General features: G+C 42.8%; 1 long non-coding RNA gene across 2 annotated transcripts in view; it reads right to left on the reverse strand.

Annotated features, from left to right (window-relative positions):
• LOC106507293 overlaps positions 1–20,362 on the reverse strand; it is an 84,232-nt gene that overhangs the window by 23,596 nt on the left and 40,274 nt on the right. For both annotated transcript variants that reach the window (XR_002341668.1, XR_002341667.1), the window contains exon 3: positions 4,865–5,030. This is a non-coding gene — a long non-coding RNA (uncharacterized LOC106507293). The remainder of the gene's footprint in view (positions 1–4,864; positions 5,031–20,362) is intronic.

The following is a 20,362-nucleotide window of genomic DNA, read 5'->3' on the forward strand; positions in this document are numbered from 1 at the left end:
GCAGCATTTATTTGTGTTGGCACTGCCTCAGCAGATTCATAGCCAAAGGCTGAGCCCTGAACGCGGCAGGGTGTCACCTTACATACCCCATTAGTTTTCCTTCTACATCTAAATTGCTTTGTCCCCCTTATAAGGTGTTCTATACATTTTGAGCAGACAGTTACAGGTACACCTGACTCATGGATACAGGTTATGCTACATTGTTGCAGAACTGTGCAGGCATGCACAGATGCTGGTGTTGCATGTTGCCTTTGTCCTGGGAGGGCCCTTCCCCCTCCCCACTACATCTCCCCTTTCGATGCTCTGATCCCTCTCTCAGGGTCAAAGAGCATCATCTTGGGCTAGCAGTTTACATTTCCATAGCATCACTGCATGTGCAGCTGTTTTTCTTTCAACCGTGGCCTCACTGAGGCCAGAGACAGATCTCACAACTAGAGGAGTCAGAAGGGTAAGATCAGGCAGCTTCCCAAGATCATGAGCACGATACTTATGAGGGTTTTGAATCCCCCAAATGTTGAAAACTATCCCCTAAATAGTTCTCCGGGGTTCCACCCCTTCCAAGTTTGTACGGGAACATGTGCCACTTTTTTTGATGTTTGTGGCTATGTTAGTTACAGCCTGGCCACTGTCATCTATCTGGAGGCAGCAGTCAGGTTGACTAAATTTTTTACATGTCTTTTTGTTGTTGTTAATAGGTAATTCAAAGGAGGTGGTTCTGGTAAATAGCTGCACACATTTGTCACTGTGTTTTGCCATGAGTTCCAGGGCCGTGGCTGTTTGGTTAGTAATAATTTCCAGTACCGCCTGTAACCTGATGATTTGATTGAGCATATACATAGGGGGGTCCAGTAGCCCAACTCTCATCTTGTGCCCAAGTGGCTGGGCCATATGTTTTAACAGTCCAGTGGGGTGGCCACTCATTTTCTCCCCATCTTTGTTGTCCTCCTATCACAGGACTCCTTTAGGTTTTTTAACCTTTAGGCTCTGATAAAGCAGAACCCCTAATTTCTCTCCCTCCTGGTTAGGCAGGAGGAAAAATCCCAGTTGGATTAAGCCAATGATGCAGCTCCCTTTCCATCGAGTGGGGAGTTGGGTATATGCTCTTTTTCCCACATATCCAAAACAGCCCATCAGGTGCCCTCCAGTATTTTGGGGTCACTAAGAATGAGGCTGTCCCAGTGTTTAACTTATTTCAGGTATGCTATGGAACGGACTGGCCTCCTCCTCAGTATGTATAGAACATTTGACTATGGCTTAATAGGGAGAGGACTGGCACTGGGGAGTGTTAACTGTGGAAGCTAGGGCCCGATACCAGGTAGGAGTGTTTGGCCACCACTGGAAACTGATACAGTCCCAAGAAAGTCTTTTTTACTGGGAGTTTCTCCAACCCATTGTGTATAATCCGGACCTGTTCTACTAATGCACTCTTCTCCAATTACCTCTGAGGCCAAAACCCAACTTTGAGGCTGGTTACTTTTTCTCTCCATTATGGAATGATTCCTTTAGAGTAAATGAAGTGCATTTAGGCTGATCCCCTTCCAAGGCCATTTTTCATTCATAAGGGCCCCTCTACAGACCCAACATTCAGTGACATTGAACTCATGGGCAATCCTTTCAGCTAGGTCAATGAAAAGATTTTTCCCTAGGGTGGGGAGGTCCTGGTCTGGACCCAAATTTCAAGGGGCCTTGGGCCTACCTGTTGCTTTATCCTTTGTATAGTTTTTCTGACTAGCTGGGCCTGGGTGTGATCCTGAACTCCCCCTCCATCAGACATGTCCCACCATCTTCTATATGTCCAGCAGGCCCAAGCCCCTGTTCCCCTTTCATTTGGTCCCTGGCAAGTGTGCCCCTCTGGGAATTCTGCCTTTATCCATCCCATCCAATACCTTTTGCCATTATATGTGTAAAGGGTGGGGATGGTAACTCGATAACAAGCAGCTGGTTGGTAGGCATAGGAGGTGAGGGATAATCCAACATTCCCTTGACACCAAATCTTTCCCATACTTATCACAAGGGGTGGAATTTGAGTCTACAAAAGAAGCAAAAGGGGCCCAGACCAGAAGCAAGCAATAACAACAAGACATCCTACCCAGAAGAGAAAGCAGAGTGCTAGCAGGGACCCTTTGCCATGTTTCCAATTGGCCAGAGCAGTTTCTGCCAGTCCTATGGCAAAGATCAGGACAATGACCATGATAACACAAGGGGTGGCAGTACATCACAATAAGGGGACTGAAATAAGGAATGGACACAGTCTATTTATCCCATCTGGAGGCTTACTCCTCAAGCTTCTGCTGTGCATAGACTAGTCAGCCTCTGGAGTGACTAGAGCAGGGCTATCGTCCTCATGGGTCTCTGAAGCTGCAGCTTGCTTCCTCTGGATGGTTAGCTTGCACAGTGTCGATGGATCAGGGGTGCATGCCCAGTCTCCTGATGCTGGTTTTACTCTGCTGTGGTGAATTCAAGAAGCTACTTCTGTCACCTTTACTGCAGTAGGGGTAGATAAAATGACAGTAAATGGGCCCCTCCAAAGAGGTGTTAATGGCTGGACATTCCACTCTTTTACCCATATAGCATCCCCTGGTTTGAAGGGGTGGGTGTCTGTGGTTGGACTTGCAGGCAACTGTTCCCTAACCCACTGATGGAGGGTGGCCAGGGTGGAATCTAGCACCTGAATCTGTTGTCTCAGGGTGAGGGTCCCTAATTCCTTTAAGTCCCCACTTATACCTTTAATGGGGGGGGTGTGCCCATAGAGGATTTTGTAAAGAGAAAACCCAGTCTGTTTGGTAGGGCTGGACCCAATTTTTAGCAAGGTTACTGGCAAGAGCTGGTCCTAATTCAGGTCTGTTTCTTGGCACAGTTTGTTTAATTGCAATTTCAGGTTCTGATTTATCCATTCCATCTTCCAGGGGCACTAGGGCCTATAGGTTGTGTGCAACTTCTGGTGATTTTTACCCTGTCACCAATTGTACTACTTTTGCCACAAATGCTGGTCTGTTAAATCCGGTTGACTGGAGAATATTTTATCCATGATTTTAGTACAATCATGATCTGATTGACCTGGCCTGACTGGCAGTAGGGTTGTAGGGTTTAAGAGTTCTCACCACTTCCAGGTGAATGCACAGATTTTTACATATCATTAGCTGATATTTGACCATCCAGGCATTAGCCCGCCAGTATTGTCCCTTATATTTCATTAATATCAGTACTGAATGTGGCACATGGACTGTTAGTTCTTGTCCCATAGTTAATTTATTAGCTTCTGACACTAAGAGTGCTATTGCTGAAGTGCCCGCAGGCAGGGCAGCCACTCCTGGGCAACAGAGTCAAGTTATTTGGAAAGATAAGCCACTGGATGATGTCATGACCCCAGCATTTGAGTTAAGGCCCCTACTGCGACCCTGGTACACTCGTGTACATACAAGAAGAAAGGCCTGGAGATGTCTGGGAGTCCCAGGCCAGATACGCTGGTGAGGGCCCACTTAATTTTTTTTTTCAAAAGTTTTTTTTTGTACTCGTTCCCACAATAGAGGTTCCTGTTTCCCCCCTTTGTGGCCTCATAAAGGGGTTTATTAAAATGGAGAAGTTTGGGAGTTCCTGTCCTGGTGCAGCAGAAACCAATCTGACTAAGAACCATGAGGTTGAGGGTTCGATCCCTGGCCTTGCTCAGTGGGTTAAGGATCTGGCATTGCTGTGAGCTGTGGTATAGGTCACAGATGTGGCTCAGATCCTGCGTTGCTCTGGCTCTTGTGTGGGCCAGCAGCTGTAGCTCTGATTCGACCCCTAGCCTGGGAACCTCCATATGCCGCAGGTGTGGCCCTAAAATGCAAATAAATAAATAAACATATAAATAAATAAAATAAAATAAAATAGAGAAGTTTGGTATCCAGATCCTGCAGAAACCTGTGGCCCTGAGAAATTCCCAAACCTGGCGTGGGGTGGAGGGAACCAGGATTGAGCAGACAGTCTGTTTTCTCTCTGAGCCGAGTTGACATTGCTCATGCTGGCCTGGCTTTCTGGTTGGTTGCCTTCCAACAGGAGTATATGGGGTTAACACTGGTGTCTCAGGAGAGGTGGCTGCTAATGACATCATGGGTGAGTCAGGGGAGGGGCTTCTGGGGGAGGGGTTGTTCTTGGGGGAGGCAGCTGCTTCTGGCATGGCCCCAGCTGTTAGGAGTGCAGGCGGCAGTGGAGGGTACAATGGTGCATAAGGTGGGGGAATTTCTTCCAGTTCCTCGGATAAAACAGGCTTGTTGGGTTCCAGTCAGCATTTTGAGGGAGCTGTTATTCCAGCCAACGTGATTTTACAATTTTCCTTCAGACAGGCTCTTAACCAAGGTGGTGGAGAAAGGACCATCCATGTCTTCCCAGCAGTCACTGTAAGGGAATTTGTCCGGGTGCCCCGGGTCACCCCTGATGACTCTAAACACTTTGTTAACTAGTTCTTTATCTAGTGACCCCTCAGAAGGCCAACCCAGAGCCCAATCTATCTCACAGAGCGTCTGGAGCTTTCTGGGAGTCAATTTTACCGTAATCTCCTGAATATCCCTTCTTGAAAGAAAAAAAAATTTTATCATAAATGCTAAGGGGGTAGGTTTACTCTGTTTTCCACCCATTTCCTCCCCCTAAAAGATGACAGTCACACACAAGAAGAGAAAGGGAAACGGTAATCAATCGCGTTGTCCGTTTCATTTACTCACATTCACAGAACATCTCTAACCCGCCACCCAGCGCCTTAGAGTTGTGGTTTCATCTCCTGTCTCCTCTATGAGAACTCCTGTGAGACTACTAGGGCAACTCTGGGAGGGGATCAGGCTCCCCTTTGGCCTCTTAGGGGCAGGCCACCAAACTGAACACAGGTTCTTACCAGTCTGATGGGCAGTGCTCCCTTGGCTGGTTCCTGGGCTTCACTGGGTTCCACTGTGCTCTCGGGGTCCTCACCCTGGCATGCCAGGAGGGCTAGTCCACTACGGATCAACTGGTCCACTGGCTCCAGGGGAGATCACTTCTCCTGGCATCCCAGGGGTCGTACCCTGGCAACAAAGGAGGTGAAGTCACCGTCTCCGAATCCCAGACAAGCCCACAAGAAATGTTGTAGGACTTACATACAGAGAAACAAGACCCTGAGGCTTTTTGCCAAGAAGCAGCATTTATTTGTGCCAGCACTGGCTCAGTGGATTCATAGCCAAAGGCTGAGCCCTGAACGCGGCAGGGTGTCACCTTATATACCCCATTAGTTTTCCTGCTACATCTAAATTCCTTCGTCCCCCTTATAAGGTGTTCTATAAATTTTGAGCAGACCGTTATAGATATACCTGCACTCATGGATACAGATTATGCTACATTGTTGCAGAACTGTGCATGCCCATGCACAGATGCTGGTGTTGCATGTTGCCTTCCCTTTGTTCCGGGAAGGCCCGTCCCCCTCCCCACTTCAGTATTTCAGGGAAAAGATGAAGCACATTGTAAGGTATTTTGCTAGCTCAATAAGAAAAACCCCAAGTATCTATTCCTTTCAGAAATTAATATTATTTATTATTCCCAAGGCAAGAAGTTGTTTTGTAATCATTCATGTTTGAGCACCTCTTAAAAAGTCTAAGCACTGGAATTATATTTGAAAGCAACTAAAAGTTAGCAACAGTCTTCAGGAACACCTGCTAAGGGCAGGATATTACAAAAAAAAATTTAACACAGTCCAATTAATCGTGTTATATTTTGCTCTTCTACAATCCACTTCTTTCTTCAGTCTATATTTGTTGTAAAACAGACTTTAAAAAGTGAATAAATCTTTTAGGATAATAAACCCAGGGACAATCTACACTGACAGGTGATGCAGGAAGTTTCCCAAGAGGTACCTACACCCAAAGGACTCTCCATAGGATGTCTGTGCCCATCAGAGATTGTGGGAGGAGAGGCACAAAGATTTCATACAATACAATTCCAGGTGGTCATTCTCTATTTTCCTCTCACATTAAAGTATTCACGAAAAAGAAAAAAACCTTTAAATATGAGACATTCATTGGCTGTGGGAAAATGATAAAATACTGTGCTCTCTGAAATCCACCATGGAGGACAATTAGTTAATAAAGATGCTATGAATCAGAGGGTAAGGTGGCTCTGGGAAAGCTGGGAGGGACCTGGCAATCTAGGGCTTTATTGCCAGCACCTGGAAGAATGAGGTGGGAGGGGGACGGTATTGAATTTGAGACTCTATTCCCCAAACTGGAAAACTCAGGAGACAATGGTTACCCCTGAGGAGAAAGGATGGACTAGGGATCCCGCAGACCACAGGTTCTTGCACACATACAATTCAGACACCTAGTCTAAGGACTCTCACTCTGGTCAGTGCAATCTGGGGGAGACTCAAGGCTGTGGGCACAGAGCTGCCCACAGAGGCTTCAGGGTCATGGCTGAAGTCACCACACACAGTGACTGGCTGTGAACCCCAGGTTCTGGCTCTCCATGGAGCCCTTAGGCTGAGAGCTGGAGGGAACTGATCCCAAACGAGTCCTAAGGCACCTGAGTTGATCACAGGCAAGCCTGGATTCTGCCATCAGGGTTCTGACTTAACCCCTACTCCCAGTCTTGAGACACTCAGACACACACACTCACCATTTCCCAGTCTGGGGACCTCCAGCATCTGCCTTTCCCCTGCTGTTACCAGTACAGGTTACAGCACTATAGACACTGCAAAAGAAGCACCTGAGGCTTTTAGGTGCAGGAATACATGGTCAGGAACTCCCTTGGGAGCCTGCAGGTGTTTTCTGAGCTTCTTCCACACCCCTTCTGCTGCTATGTCCCTGATTGGACAGTTCATATATTCCCAGCTCCGCCCTTTTCCTGAGTGACAACAGGGGCAGGAGGTCCAGTGACTGAACAGATTGAGCTTCAGTTAGTAGCCTGGAACTTGTGCCTTCCAGGGGCATTTGCTTTTAAACAAATCTTGTTCATAACCAATACTCTGTAAACTTACACAATAAAAACCACGGAGCTTGTGGGGAAAATGGGATTGGGATACAACACTCAAAAACGTTAGTGACAGGAGACGGGATTAAGATGGCAGAATAGAAGGACTGGAGCTCAACTTCTCTCCTAAAAACAACAAAATTCACAACTAAAGACTGAGCACACTTCACCAAAATGGACTGGAAACCTTAAAAAAGATATCCTACTTCAGAAGAAAAAGAGAAGGCCACATCAAGAGGTAGGAGGGGCGATTTCACAATATAAACAACCCCATACCTTCTGGGTGGGAAGCTCCACAGACTAGAAACTAACTGGTTCACAGAGACTCACCTACAGGAGTGAGAGTTCTGAGCCACACATCAAACTCTCATGTGTGCGGATCTGGCACTGGGAGAAAGAGCCCCTGGAGCATCTGGCATTGAAGGCCAGTGGGGCTTGTGTGCAGGAGCTCCACGGGACTGGGGGAAACAGAGACCTCATTCTTAAAAGGTGCACACAGACTTTCACATGCACTGGGTCCCAGGGCAAAGCAAAGTCTCCATGGGAATCTGAGTCAAACCTGACCGCAGTTCTTGGAGGACATCCTGGGAAAACAGGGGTGAATGTGGCTTGTTGTGAGGGAAGGACATTGAAAGCAAAGCTATCAGGAATATTCAACAGCCATGCCTTTCTCTGGAGGTGGTCATTTTGGGAAAATCTGGCCCCACCCGTCAGCCAGCCATTGAGAAGCCCCAGGGCAGACAACAACCCAGGTGGGATCACAGCCCCACCCCTCAGAAAACAGGCTACCTAAAGACCCCTCAGGCACACAGCTGCCTCTAATCCCCTCCAGAGACTAAGCCCCACCCACCAGAGGGATTAGAATCGGCTCCTCCTACTAGGGGGCAGGCATCAGCCCCTCCCAACAGGAAGCCTACACCAAGCCCCCATACTGACTTCAGCTACAGGGGGGCAGACATCAGAAGTAAGAGAGGCTACAACTCTATTATCTGTAAGAAGGTCACCACACCAAAAACCCATCAAAATGAAAAGACAGAGAACTATAACTCAAATGAGGGAGAAAGAAAAAACCCCAGAAAAACAGCTAAGCCATGAGGAGATTCTCAGCCTCTAGGAAAAAGACTTTAGACTGTTGATGCTGAAGATGATGCAAGACATTGGAAATAAACTGGAGGCAAAGATGGATAACTTACAGGAAACACTGACCAAAGAGATACGAGATACCAAACTTAAACAAGAAGAGATGCAAAATACAACAACTGAAATAAAAAATTCACTAGAAGCAGCTAACAGCAGAATACAGGAGGCAGAAGAACGAATAAGTGAGGTGGAGGACAGATTAGTGGAAATTATGGATGTGGAACAGAAAAGAAAAAAGACTGAAAACAAATGAAGAGAGTCTCAGAGAATTCTGGGACAACGTGAAACGCACCAACATCAGTATTATAGGGGTGCCAGAAGGAGAAGAGAGAGAGAGGAGGAGACAGAAAAAATATTCCAAGAGATAACAGCCAAAAACTTCCCTCACATGGGGAAGGAATCACTCACTCAAATCCAGGAAGCACAATGAGTATCATACAAAATAAACCGAAGGAGGAACACCCTGAGACACATACTAATCAAACTGACCCAAATTAAAGACAATGAGAAAATCTTGAAAGCAGCTAGGGAAAAGAAACAAATAACATACAAGGGAACCCCGATAAGGCTATCGGCAGATTTTTCAACAGAAACTCTGCAGGCTAGAAGGGAGTGGCATGATATACTTGACGTGATGAAAGGAAAAAACCTCCAACCAAGATTACTTTACTCAGCAAGGTTCTCATTCAGATTTGAAGGAGAAATCAAAACCTTCACAGATACGCAAAGGCTGAGAGAATTCAGCAACACTAAACCATCCTTACAACAAATACTAAAAGAACTTCTATAGACAGAAAAGAACAAGAGAAGAAGGAAAGGAAAAAGAGCAGCAAAAACAAACCCAAAGTAATTAATAAAATGGCAATAAGAACATACATATCAATAATTACCTTAAATGTGAATGGACTAAATGCCCCAACCAAAAGACATAGACTGGCTGAATGGATACAAAAACAAGACCCATATATATGCTGTCTTCAAGAGACCCACTTCACTTCTAGTGACACATACAAATTGAAAGTGACAGGATGGAAGAAAATATTTCATGCAAACGGGGATCAAAAGAAAGCTGGGAGTTCCCGTTGTGGCGCAGTGGTTAACGAATCCGACTAGGAACCATGAGGTTGCGGGTTTGGTCCCTGCCCTTGCTCAGTGGGTTAACGATCCAGCGTTGCCGTGAGCTGTGGTGTAGGTTGCAGACGCGGCTCAGATCCCACGTTGCTTTGGCTCTGGCGTAGGCCAGTGGCTACAGCTCCAATTCAACCCCTAGCCTGGGAACCTCCATATGCCGCGGGAGCGGCCCACGAAATAGCAACAACAACAACAACAACAACAAAAAAAAAGAAAGCTGGAGTAGCAATACTCATATCAGACAAAATAGACTTTAAAATGAAGAATATTTTCAGGGACAAAGGAGGACATTACATAATGATCAAAGGATCAATCCAAGAAGATGTTATAACAATTTAAATATCTACGCACTCAACACAGGTTCACCACAAAATATAAGGCAACTGCTAACAACCTTAAAAGGAGAAAGTGACAATAACACAATAATAGTGGGGGACTTTAACACCCCACTTACAGCAATGGACAGATCAACCAGAAAGAAAATCAGTAAGGAAACATGGCCCCTGAATGATGCATTAAACCAGATGGACTTAATAGATATTTATAGGACATTCCATCCAAAAGCAACAGAATACATATTCTTCTCAAGTGCACATGGAACATTCTCTAAGATTGATCATATTCTGGGCTACAAATCCAACCTCAGTAACTTTAAGAAAATCGAAATCATATCAAGCATCTTTTCCGACCACAATGCCATATGACTGGAAAACAACAACAAGAAAAAAACTGCAAAACACACAAACACATGGAGACTAAACAACATGATACTAAACAACCAATGGATCACTGAAGAAATCAAAGAGGAAATTAAAAAATACCTGGCAGCAAATGACAACGAAGATAGGACGCTCCAAAACCTATGGGATGCAGCAAAAGCCGTTCTAAGAGGAAAGTTTATAGCAATACAAGCCCACCTCAGGAAACAAGAAAAAGCCCAAATATACAAGATAACTTTACAGCTAAAGCAGCCCAAGAGAGAAGAACAGACAAGACCTAAAGTTAGTAGAAGGAAAGAAATCATAAAGATCAGAGCAGAAATCAATGAACTAGAAACAATGAAAACCATAGAAAAGATCAATGAAACGAAAAGCTGGTTCTTTGAAAAGATCAACAAAATTGATAAACCCTTAGCCAGACTTATCAAGAAAAAAAGAGAGAGGACTCAAGTCAATAAAATTAGAAATGAAAAAGGAGAAGTAACAATGGACATCACAGAAATACAAAGGATCATAAGAGACTACTCTATGCAACTATATGCCAATAAAATGGACAACCTAGAAGAAATGGACAAATTCTTAGAAAAGTACAATCTTCCAAGACTAAACCAAGATGAAATAGAAAAGACGAATGGACCCATCACAAGAACTGAAATTGAAACTGTGATTAAAAAACTTCCAACAAACAAAAGTCCAGGACCAGATGGCTTCACAGGCGAATTCTATCAAACATTTATAGAAGAGCTAACACCTCTCCTTCTGAAACTATTTCAAAAAATTGCAGAGGAAGGGATACTCCCAAACTCATTCTATGAGACCACCGTCATCACCCTGGTACCAAAACCAGACAAAGACTCCACAAAAAAAGAAAACTACAGGCCAATTTCACTGATGAACATTGATGCAAATATCCTCATAAAATACTAGCAAACCGCATCCAACAATACATTAAAAGGATTGTACATCCATGATCAACTGGGATTTATCCCAGGGATGGAAAGGTTCTTCAATATCCACAAATCCATCAGTGTGATACACCACATTAACAAACTGAAGAATAAAACCCACATGATCCTCTCAATAGATGCAGAAAAAGCCTTTGACAAAATCCAACACCCATTTCTGATAAAAACCCTTCAGAAAGTGGGCATAACGGGAACCCACCTCAACATGATAAAGGCCATGTATGACAAACCCACAGCGAACATCCTTCTCAATAGTGAAAAGCTGAAAGAATTCCCACTGAGATCAGGAACAAGACAAGGTTGTCCGCTCTCACCACTACTCTTCAATATAGCTCTGGAAGTCCTAACCACCACAATCAGCAAAGAAAAAGAAATAAAAGGAATCCAAATTGGAAAGGAAGAAGTAAAACTATACTATTTGCAGATGACATGATAGTATACCTAGAGAATCCTAAAGACTCTACCAGAAAAATGTTAGAGCTCATCCACAAATTTGGCAAAGTCGCAGGATACAAAATTAATACACAGAAATCAATGGCATTTCTATACACTAACAATGAAATAGCAGAAAAAGAAATTAGGGAAGCAAACCCATTTACCATCGCATCCAAAAGAATAAAATACCTAGGAGTAAACCTACCTAAAGAGACAAAAGACCTCTACTCTGAAAACTACAAGCCACTGATTAAAGAAATCAAAGATGACACAAATAGATGGAAAGATATACCATGCTCGTGGATTGGAAGAGTCAATATTATCAAAATGACTATACTACCTAAGGCAATATATGGATTCAATGCAATCCCTATCAAATTACCAAGGACATTTTTCACAGAACTCGAGCAAAATATTTTAAAGTTTGTTTGGAAGCACAGAAGACCCAGAATAGCCAAAGACATCCTGAAAAAGAAAAATGGAACTGGAGGAATCAGGCTCCCAGACTTCAGACTATACTACAAAGCAACAGTCGTCAAAACTGCATGGTACTGGCACAAAGACAGAACTATAGATCAGTGGAACAGGATGGAAAGCCCAGAATTAAACGCATGCACTTACAGCCAACTAATCTATGACAAAGGAAGCAAGACTATACAGTGGAGGAAGGACAGCTTGTTCAATAAGTGGTGCTGGGAAAACTGGACAGCCACATGGAAAAGAAGGAAATTAGAACACTCCCTAACACCATACACAAAAATCAACTCAAAATGCATTAAAGACCTAGATATAAGACCAGACACTATCAAACTCCTAGAGGAAAACATAGGCCAAACACTCTCTGACATAAATGACAGCAACATCTTCTCAGATCCACCTATCAGAGTATTGACAATAAAAAGAAAAATAAACAAATGGGACCTACTCAAACTTCAAAGTTTCTGCACAGCAAAGGAAACCTTAAACAACATGAAAAGACAACCCACAGAATAGGAGAAAATCTTTGCAAGTGATTCGACTGACAAGGGATTCATCTCCAAAATTTATAAACACCTTCTGCAGTTCCATACCAAAAAAAAAAAAAAAAACAAACCCATCAAAAAATGGGCAGAAGATCTAAACAGACAGTTCTCCAAAGAAGACATACAGATGGCCGAGAAACACATGAAAAGATGTTCAGCGTCACTCATCATTAGAGAAATGCAAACCAAAACCACTCTGAGGTACCACCTTCACCAGCCAGAATGGCCATCATCAAAAAGTCTACAAACAATAAGTGCTGGAGAGGGTGTGGAGAAAAAGGAACCCTAGTACACTGTTGGTGGGATTGTAAATTGGTGCAACCACTGTGGAAAGCAGTATGGAGATTCCTCAGAAAACTAAAATAAAACTACCATTTGATTTAGCAATCCCACTCCTGGGCAGCTATCCAGAGAAAACCATGACTCGCAAAGACACATGTACTCTGATGTTCATTGCAGTAGTATTTGCAATAGCCAAGACATGGAAACAACCTAAATGTCCATCGACAGAGGAGTGGATCCAGAAGATGTGGTACATATACACAATGGAATATTACTCAGCCATCAAAAAGAACGAAATACCAGCATTTTTAGCAACATGGATGGACCTAGAAATTATCATGCTAAGTGAAGTCAGCCATACAATGAGACAGCAACATCAAATGCTTTCACTGACATGTGGAATCTGAAGAAAGGACAGATTGAACTTCTTTGCCAAACAGATGCTGACTCTCAGACATTGAAAAACTTATGGTCTCTGGAGGAGACAGTTTGGGGGGTGGGGGGGATGTGCTTGGGTTATGGGATGGAAATCCTGTGAAACTGGATTGTTATGATCATTATATAACTACAGATGTGATAAATTCATTTGAGTAATAAAAAAATGAAAAAAAATTTTAAAATGTTAGTGACATAAAAACATAAGAATCTAATAAAACAGTGGTTTACATATGTTGTATGGTTAAGAAATACAAAAACATGGAGTTACCATTATTGGCTCAGTGGGTTAAGAAACCAACTAGTATCCATGAGGATGAGGGTTTGATCCCTAGCCTCACTCAGTGGGATAAATGATCCAGCACTGCCATGAGCTGCGATGCAGGTTACAGATGTGGCTTGCATCTGGCTTTGCTTTGGCTGAAGTGTAGCCCAGCAGCTGCAGCTCTGATTCCACCCCTAGCCTGGGAACTTCCAAATGCTACAAATGCAGCCTAAGAAAGAGAAACACTACAAGAAATAGAGCAGTTTAACTTGAAAGAGGCCTGCCATTTGCTTGTAGAAGTGATTATCAGAAGGCATGATACCTGTGAGTTTTAATGAAGAGTTGGAAGGTGAGTTAAATGAAATTGGACAGAAAAATCTGAAAACAAGTTGGATATGGTGACCTCTCAAAACACTTGATGGGCACTGACTGAGCTGGTACAGTTTTGAGCTGTGTGTGTGCATTTTGCATTTGTCTGCATAGCTAGGTTCGTCTGGGTGCAGTTTTCTGCATTTAACTATTGTTTCTCTTGTATGCTTTGATGAGGAAATTGCATAAGCAAAGATGAAATTTACTTAATGTTGCAATTGTTCCCTACTGTTGCAAATGACCCGGAAAAAAAATCATGTGTTCGAAACAAGCATTATAGCAGATCTGACTGTATATAGATATAGACATAATCTTTTTCTGAAATATTGGAAAGTTGAAAATGTCATGACACTTTACCATTGAATATTTCAGCAGGAATCAGCAAAATAATAATATTGTTCTGTATAAATGAAACAGGCTGGGATCTGGCAACCCTGTTGCAGTGACTGTAAAGCTGGCACCAAGACAAACAGCTCCTTTAGCAACAAGATACAAAGAAACTATAAGGAGCTAAAAATAACTGCAGACATGTGCAGTTGGGCAAATTATAGGCAAGAAGATACAAAAATATCTAAATCTACCATTTCTGAAGAGCTGAGAGCAAAAGCAGGGTGTCAGAAGCAAAAGCAGGGTACTAGGCATGACCCTTGCACACACCCCCATCAATGTAGTGGGAAGACCCTTAAGCCACACCTCTGGCCAGACCCCTGGACCTGCCATTACCCTTGCCCCCTAAAAGTAACCAGTTCTCCCATCCCCCAGGGGGAGCAAGCAAGCAAGGTAATGGTAACCAAGTAGGACCCTATGGGGCTTTTTGGGGCAGGCCCTTCCCCCATATTCTCTGCTTTAGCTCCTCTCTGAAGTATAAATGTATCTTGTCAGGGTTTTATGGGAACATCGTAACTGAACCTCTGTGGACAGTTACATGAACACGGGATTTCTGCACTAAGAAGTCTGCAACAAACAACTATGCTCCTTCTTCACCTTGCTTTTAAGAATGCTTTGCAATTTTGGTTTGGGGAATTTGGAATATTTTGGGGGCATGAGCCACCAGTCTCCATGCATGGCCCTCCAATAAACCTTTCTCTGATCCAAACTCTAACTTTTTGATTTGGCCTCACTATGCACTGATCACAGGGTGTTGCACTATCAGGAAACTGCTGTTTGTTTTTGCTCATCCTTACAGCAGCAGGGGCCCCAATAAAGCCTTTCCTAAATGTCTTGCCTGGCTTCTTATCAATTTTTATTGATTAAGAAAGCCCAAAACCCAGGCCAGTAAGATCACCATGAGACAAATACACCTTCCAAAAATTAAGAAACCTTTAGTATCATCCAACATGCACCTCACATTCCAACTTTCACCCCAAGTCGCCTCATTAGAGTTGGCTTTTTTCAAACTAGGATTTGATCAAATTTCCTATATCAATTACCTTGTCTTTTTTGTGTGTTTCTGTTTAGAATAATACCACCGAGAAACTCTTCTGTCAATCTGTTTTTTGTAATGACACCGAATTCTTTAGAATTCACCCAAGCAGAATTTGTCTGTTTGATTTACTATACACTTGAATAGACTTATACTTGAATGTTTATACCTGTATGAAATTATTAATGAAGTAAATAAGTTTTATAAAATGACTAAAGGAAAAAATTGTTAGCTGGCAAGATGCTCCTCATGGAAATTCTCAAAGGAGGCTTTATAGGATAAGGTATCCAGGATGGTCCTCAAAGGTGCCCTGGTAGGAGGAAGAAATGGATTCAAGCCAAGACAAGCAGGTGCCTCCTAGCCATATCTTTCTCACATGTTTCCAAACCAGTCCATCTTAGCATAAGGGTTCTGAAAGATTTGAGTTTAGCAAGGAAAAAGATATAACCACTAGATGGCAGTAGCATTCACAAGCTTTATTGGACTGATTTGTGTGCAGGGGAGATACTCAGCATATGACATCTTCAAGAGATTATGGTATGGGGATCACTACTCAGAAGGGAAAAAGAAGAGGGAACTCCCACTGGAGAGAGGGGAGGTAGTCACAAAGGAAACTTAGATGTCTAGCTGATGCCACTCAACAACCTGTTGGGGACTCTCTGGGTTAGAGAGCTCTGAAGGGCAGCAGCAGCTAAGGCTTTTATACCACACAGTTTCTCTTTTATGGCTATTACATGTTGGGTATACAAAGGGTATTTCATAGAGTCTACAGAGCAAGCAGGCTCTAAATGGCTACAATCCGCTTGTTTGGGCAATGTTGAAAACAACTGAATGTCTAAATATTTGATTTTGGTTCCAGTAAGCTTTTGGATCCCAGCCTGCCATGAAAAAATAAATAAGCTGGGAGTTCCCGTTGTGGCTCAGCGGTTAACAAATCTGACTAGGAACCATGAGGTTGCGGGTTCGATCCCTGGCCTTACTCAGTGGGGTAAGGATCCGGTGTTGCCGTGAGCTGTGGTGTAGGTCACAGACGCAGCTCAGATCCAGTGTTGCTGTGGCTGTGGAACCCCCATATGCCACGGGAACGGCCCTAGAAAAGGCAAAAAGAGGACCAAAAAAAAAAAATAATAATAGTAATAAATAAAATAAATAAATAAATAAGCTGAGGGCTAATATACAGCCACCATCTTTGGGTCATTTATGGAATATCCACACACCACCATCTTTAGTTTCTGTACATGGGCAAAGCTGGGGACTATGTAAGAGAATATATCACCTTCTTCCACTCCCCAACCCACTGCATCTCCAACATCATTGAACAAAGAACACCCCAAAAGCCACAGGTGAGGCTATTCCCTCATATATTTGATAAAGTTGTCAATTCAATGAAGTTTGAAAATTATGATTTAAAAAAATGAGGTAAATACATTTCAACTATTATAAATCGGCCAAATCCTGCACTCTGAAAAGAATTCTCTTTTTTAAGAGACACATGCACCCGCGTGTTCATTGCAGCACTATTCACAATAGCCAGGACATGGAAACAACCTAAATGTCCATCGACAGAGGATTGGATTCGGAAGATGTGGTATATATACACAATGGAATACTACTCAGCCATAAAAAAGGATGACATCATGCCATTTGCAGCAACATGGATGGAACTAGAGAATCTCATCCTGAGTGAAATGAGCCAGAAAGACAAAGACAAATACCATATGATATCACTTATAACTGGAATCTAATATCCAGCACAAATGAACATCTCCTCAGAAAAGAAAATCATGGACTTGGAGAAGAGACTTGTGGTTGCCTGATGGGAGGGGGAGGGAGTGGGAGGGATCGGGAGCTTGGGCTTATCAGACACAACCTAGAATAGATTTACAAGGAGATCCCGCTGAATAGCATTGAGAACTATGTCTAGATACTCATGTTGCAACAGAAGAAATGGTGGGGGAAAAACTGTAATTGTAATGTATACATGTAAGGATAACCTGACCCCCTTGCTGTACAGTGGGAAAAAAAAATAAAATAAAATAAAAAAATAAAAAAAAACAAAAAAAAAAGAAATAAAACCAGAAAAAAAAACAAAAAAAAGAATTCTCTTTTTTAAAAACTGAATTATAGTTATTTACAATGTTATGTTAAAAATTCTACTTTATAAATATTTTTAAATCAAAAATATTTTAAGGTAAACCTTATAATTTTAATATCACACGAGAAAGTTATGTGTAACTTAAATGTTACTCCAATATAGATCTTTAACTTTCAGCTAAGGAAACAAACAGACAAGGTACAATGAAAGATAATCTGAAAAGATTTTAGTTATAAATGAGCTTCCTGGGATAGAAGAGTGGCTAAAGCAATAAGAATGTGCTTAATATATATTTAATGATGGATGAAATGGCTAGATTCAACATGAAAGCTTTCAGGATAGTCATTAATCTGAGAGAGAAACCCTGCCTTGATGACTGAGGTGAGTTGTACACAGAGATTCTTATAAAGAGAGAGGGAGAATTACTTGATAATTAGATATAAATCAGTTTTGATTATTTTCTGATCTTTGATTGAAAAAATATATTATCTACTTGACTGGTTTATTGTACAAAACCCCAAAATGTAACAGAGACTTATGAGATAAAACCCGAGGGCCTACTTCTCTTAGGTGTGCCAGCATTATCATCATACCAAAACCAGATGAGAAAACTACAAAGAAAGATAAATATGCCTGATGAATACAGATGCAAACATGCCTCCAAATAACTAGCAACTGAATTCAGCAGCACATTAAAAGCATATGCACCATAATCATGTGGAATTCATCTTTGGGATGAAAGATGATATGATACATGCAAATCCTAAATAAGATACATTATATTAATAGAATAAAAGATGAAAATCACTTCAATAGATGCCACAAAAGCACTTGAAAAGATTTAATTATAAAATGAGTTTTATGGGATAGAAATTTGGCTGAAACAATAAGAATATGCTTACTGTATACTTAATTATGGAAGAAATGGCTAGATTCAACAGTGAAAACTTTCAGAATAGTCATTAATTTGAGATAGAACCCCTATCTGCGAGTCTTGATGACTGAAACTAGTTGTAAATGGAGACTCTTAAAAAGAGAAGGGACACTCTCTTGATACATATATATGACAAAGTTTTGACTGTTTTCTAATATGTGAAAGAAAAAAATGTATAATGTTATCTCTCTGAATGGGTTATTGTACAACAGCCAGAAATTAGATAGAGATTTATGAGATAAAACCCGAGCGCCTATTTCTCTTAGGTAAACTGTCATTATCATCATATCAAAGCCAGATAAGAAAACTACAAGTAGAACAAATGTAAGAAAAATATTCCTGTTAAATAGAAATGTAAAACATGCCTCCAAAATAACTAGCAATTGGATTCAGTAGCATCTTAAAAGGATAGGCACCATGATTAAAGTCTGAGTTTTAACTAGAAAAACATCCCCCCCACCCCAGAAAAGCTTTGCTAGCCACATATCACCCTTGTAATCTTGTAGCAACTATGTACCTTTTGTTCTTGCTAGCAGCCCTGCTAACTGTTCTCCGAGTATTGTTTATAAGTTTCACCTTTGTAATTTTGTTTGCTCAGCTTCTTAGGCAGGAACTCTGGCTGCTTGGGGAAGGGGGAGGGCCAGGACTGCTTGCCAGAGAGAGCACAGGGGGAACAGGACCCAGAAGTCTTTGTTGTATAAAAGCTACCCAGAACAAAGATCTGTTGCTGAGACCCTAGAGGTGACTCCTCTGAGCCTGCACTGGTACTGAATAAACCTGGCTATTCCACATCTCCAAGTGCCACTTGTCTTTCCACTGGCACTATTTCTGCAACATTTTCTGGTGCATTGGCCAGGAAGCTAACAACCAAGCTGGCCCCTTTGCCACTGTTGTTGGGGAACTGGGGAAGGTCATGGTTGCAGGCATGGTGACAGGTGGATAGTGCATGCCAGCTGTTTTGCCGGATCCTAACTCTCACTCAGGCCATGCTGGCCCTGGCTCACGCCACTGCCTGAACGGACTCAGGGAGAGTGGAAACAGGTTCCAGGATAGGAGGTCAGACTGGTAAGTGCCCCAGGAACATCTGCCCGAGTCAGGACCCACCATATGGTGGAAGGAGAGTCTGATCAGATCTGTGACCAGAGGGTCACTCAGGACAGGATTTATTCCCTTGGGATCGGGTGGCCTGTCAATTCTGGTGTGCTGTGTGTGAGTTATTGCGGTGAAGGAGAGCCCATGCTCCACCAACTTCAGACTGTGGAGCCTGAGTGGGTCCTGACCTGCAGTTCTGTGGTAACCTCATATGGACTTTAAGGCTGTGCCAGGCTCTGAGGGTTCTCTTCTCTTCCTGCGAGACTGGTCTGGGTCTGGGATTTATACGGATCAGCCACATGCCAAGCGGCACCTTTAACCTCTGATAGGGGGGTGGTCAGGCAGACAAAAGTGAGTACTCCCCTACTGTTTGTCTTGTGACATCGTCACAGGGTGGGAATTCACACAGTGGTGAATCAGCTTTAAAACCCGCTGTCTTAGAATGTATGGTTAAGAATTTTGAGAAGGATTCTCTGGAGATTGTGGTGTGAAACTGAATCCTGGAAAACTGCACTCTCTGTAGCCTAGAGTGGCCCTCCTTTGGGGTCAGATGACCCTCAGAAGGGACCTTAGATGTGCCCACATTTCAAGCAGTATATAATGTTATATATAGCAGGAGACCCTGGACACTTAGACCAATTTCCATACATTGATCAATGGTTAAAGTTGCCCCGTTAAGGCCACCCTGGGTTCAGTTCTGCGTCACAGACCAGGGACAGTGCAAGGTCCTAGAAGTCCAGTCCAAAAAGAAAACTCTGCCTTGAGAAAAGGAGCCCCCACAGACATGATCAATGTGCCTACTGTAAAGAAAAGGAACACTGGAAAAATGAATGCCCCAACCGTCCTGAGAGAAAGACCAAAATGTCACCCCCACCTAGCCAATACTGACCCAAGCCACCTAGCTTGAATCTAATGGGCTTAGCTGAAGAAGAATCTGACTGGGGGGGACCAGGTTCTCTCCAACCAGGCCCCCAAGAGCCTATGGTCAGAATTCAAGTAGGGGGCCATTCTGTAGACTTTACGGTAGATACAGGTGCTGAACATTCAGTGGTCATACAACCTGTGGCTCCCCTCTTGGGGAGAGAAACTACC

This window comes from Sus scrofa, chromosome 2 (assembly GCF_000003025.6).
Source record: "Sus scrofa isolate TJ Tabasco breed Duroc chromosome 2, Sscrofa11.1, whole genome shotgun sequence".
NCBI lineage: Eukaryota > Metazoa > Chordata > Mammalia > Artiodactyla > Suidae > Sus > Sus scrofa.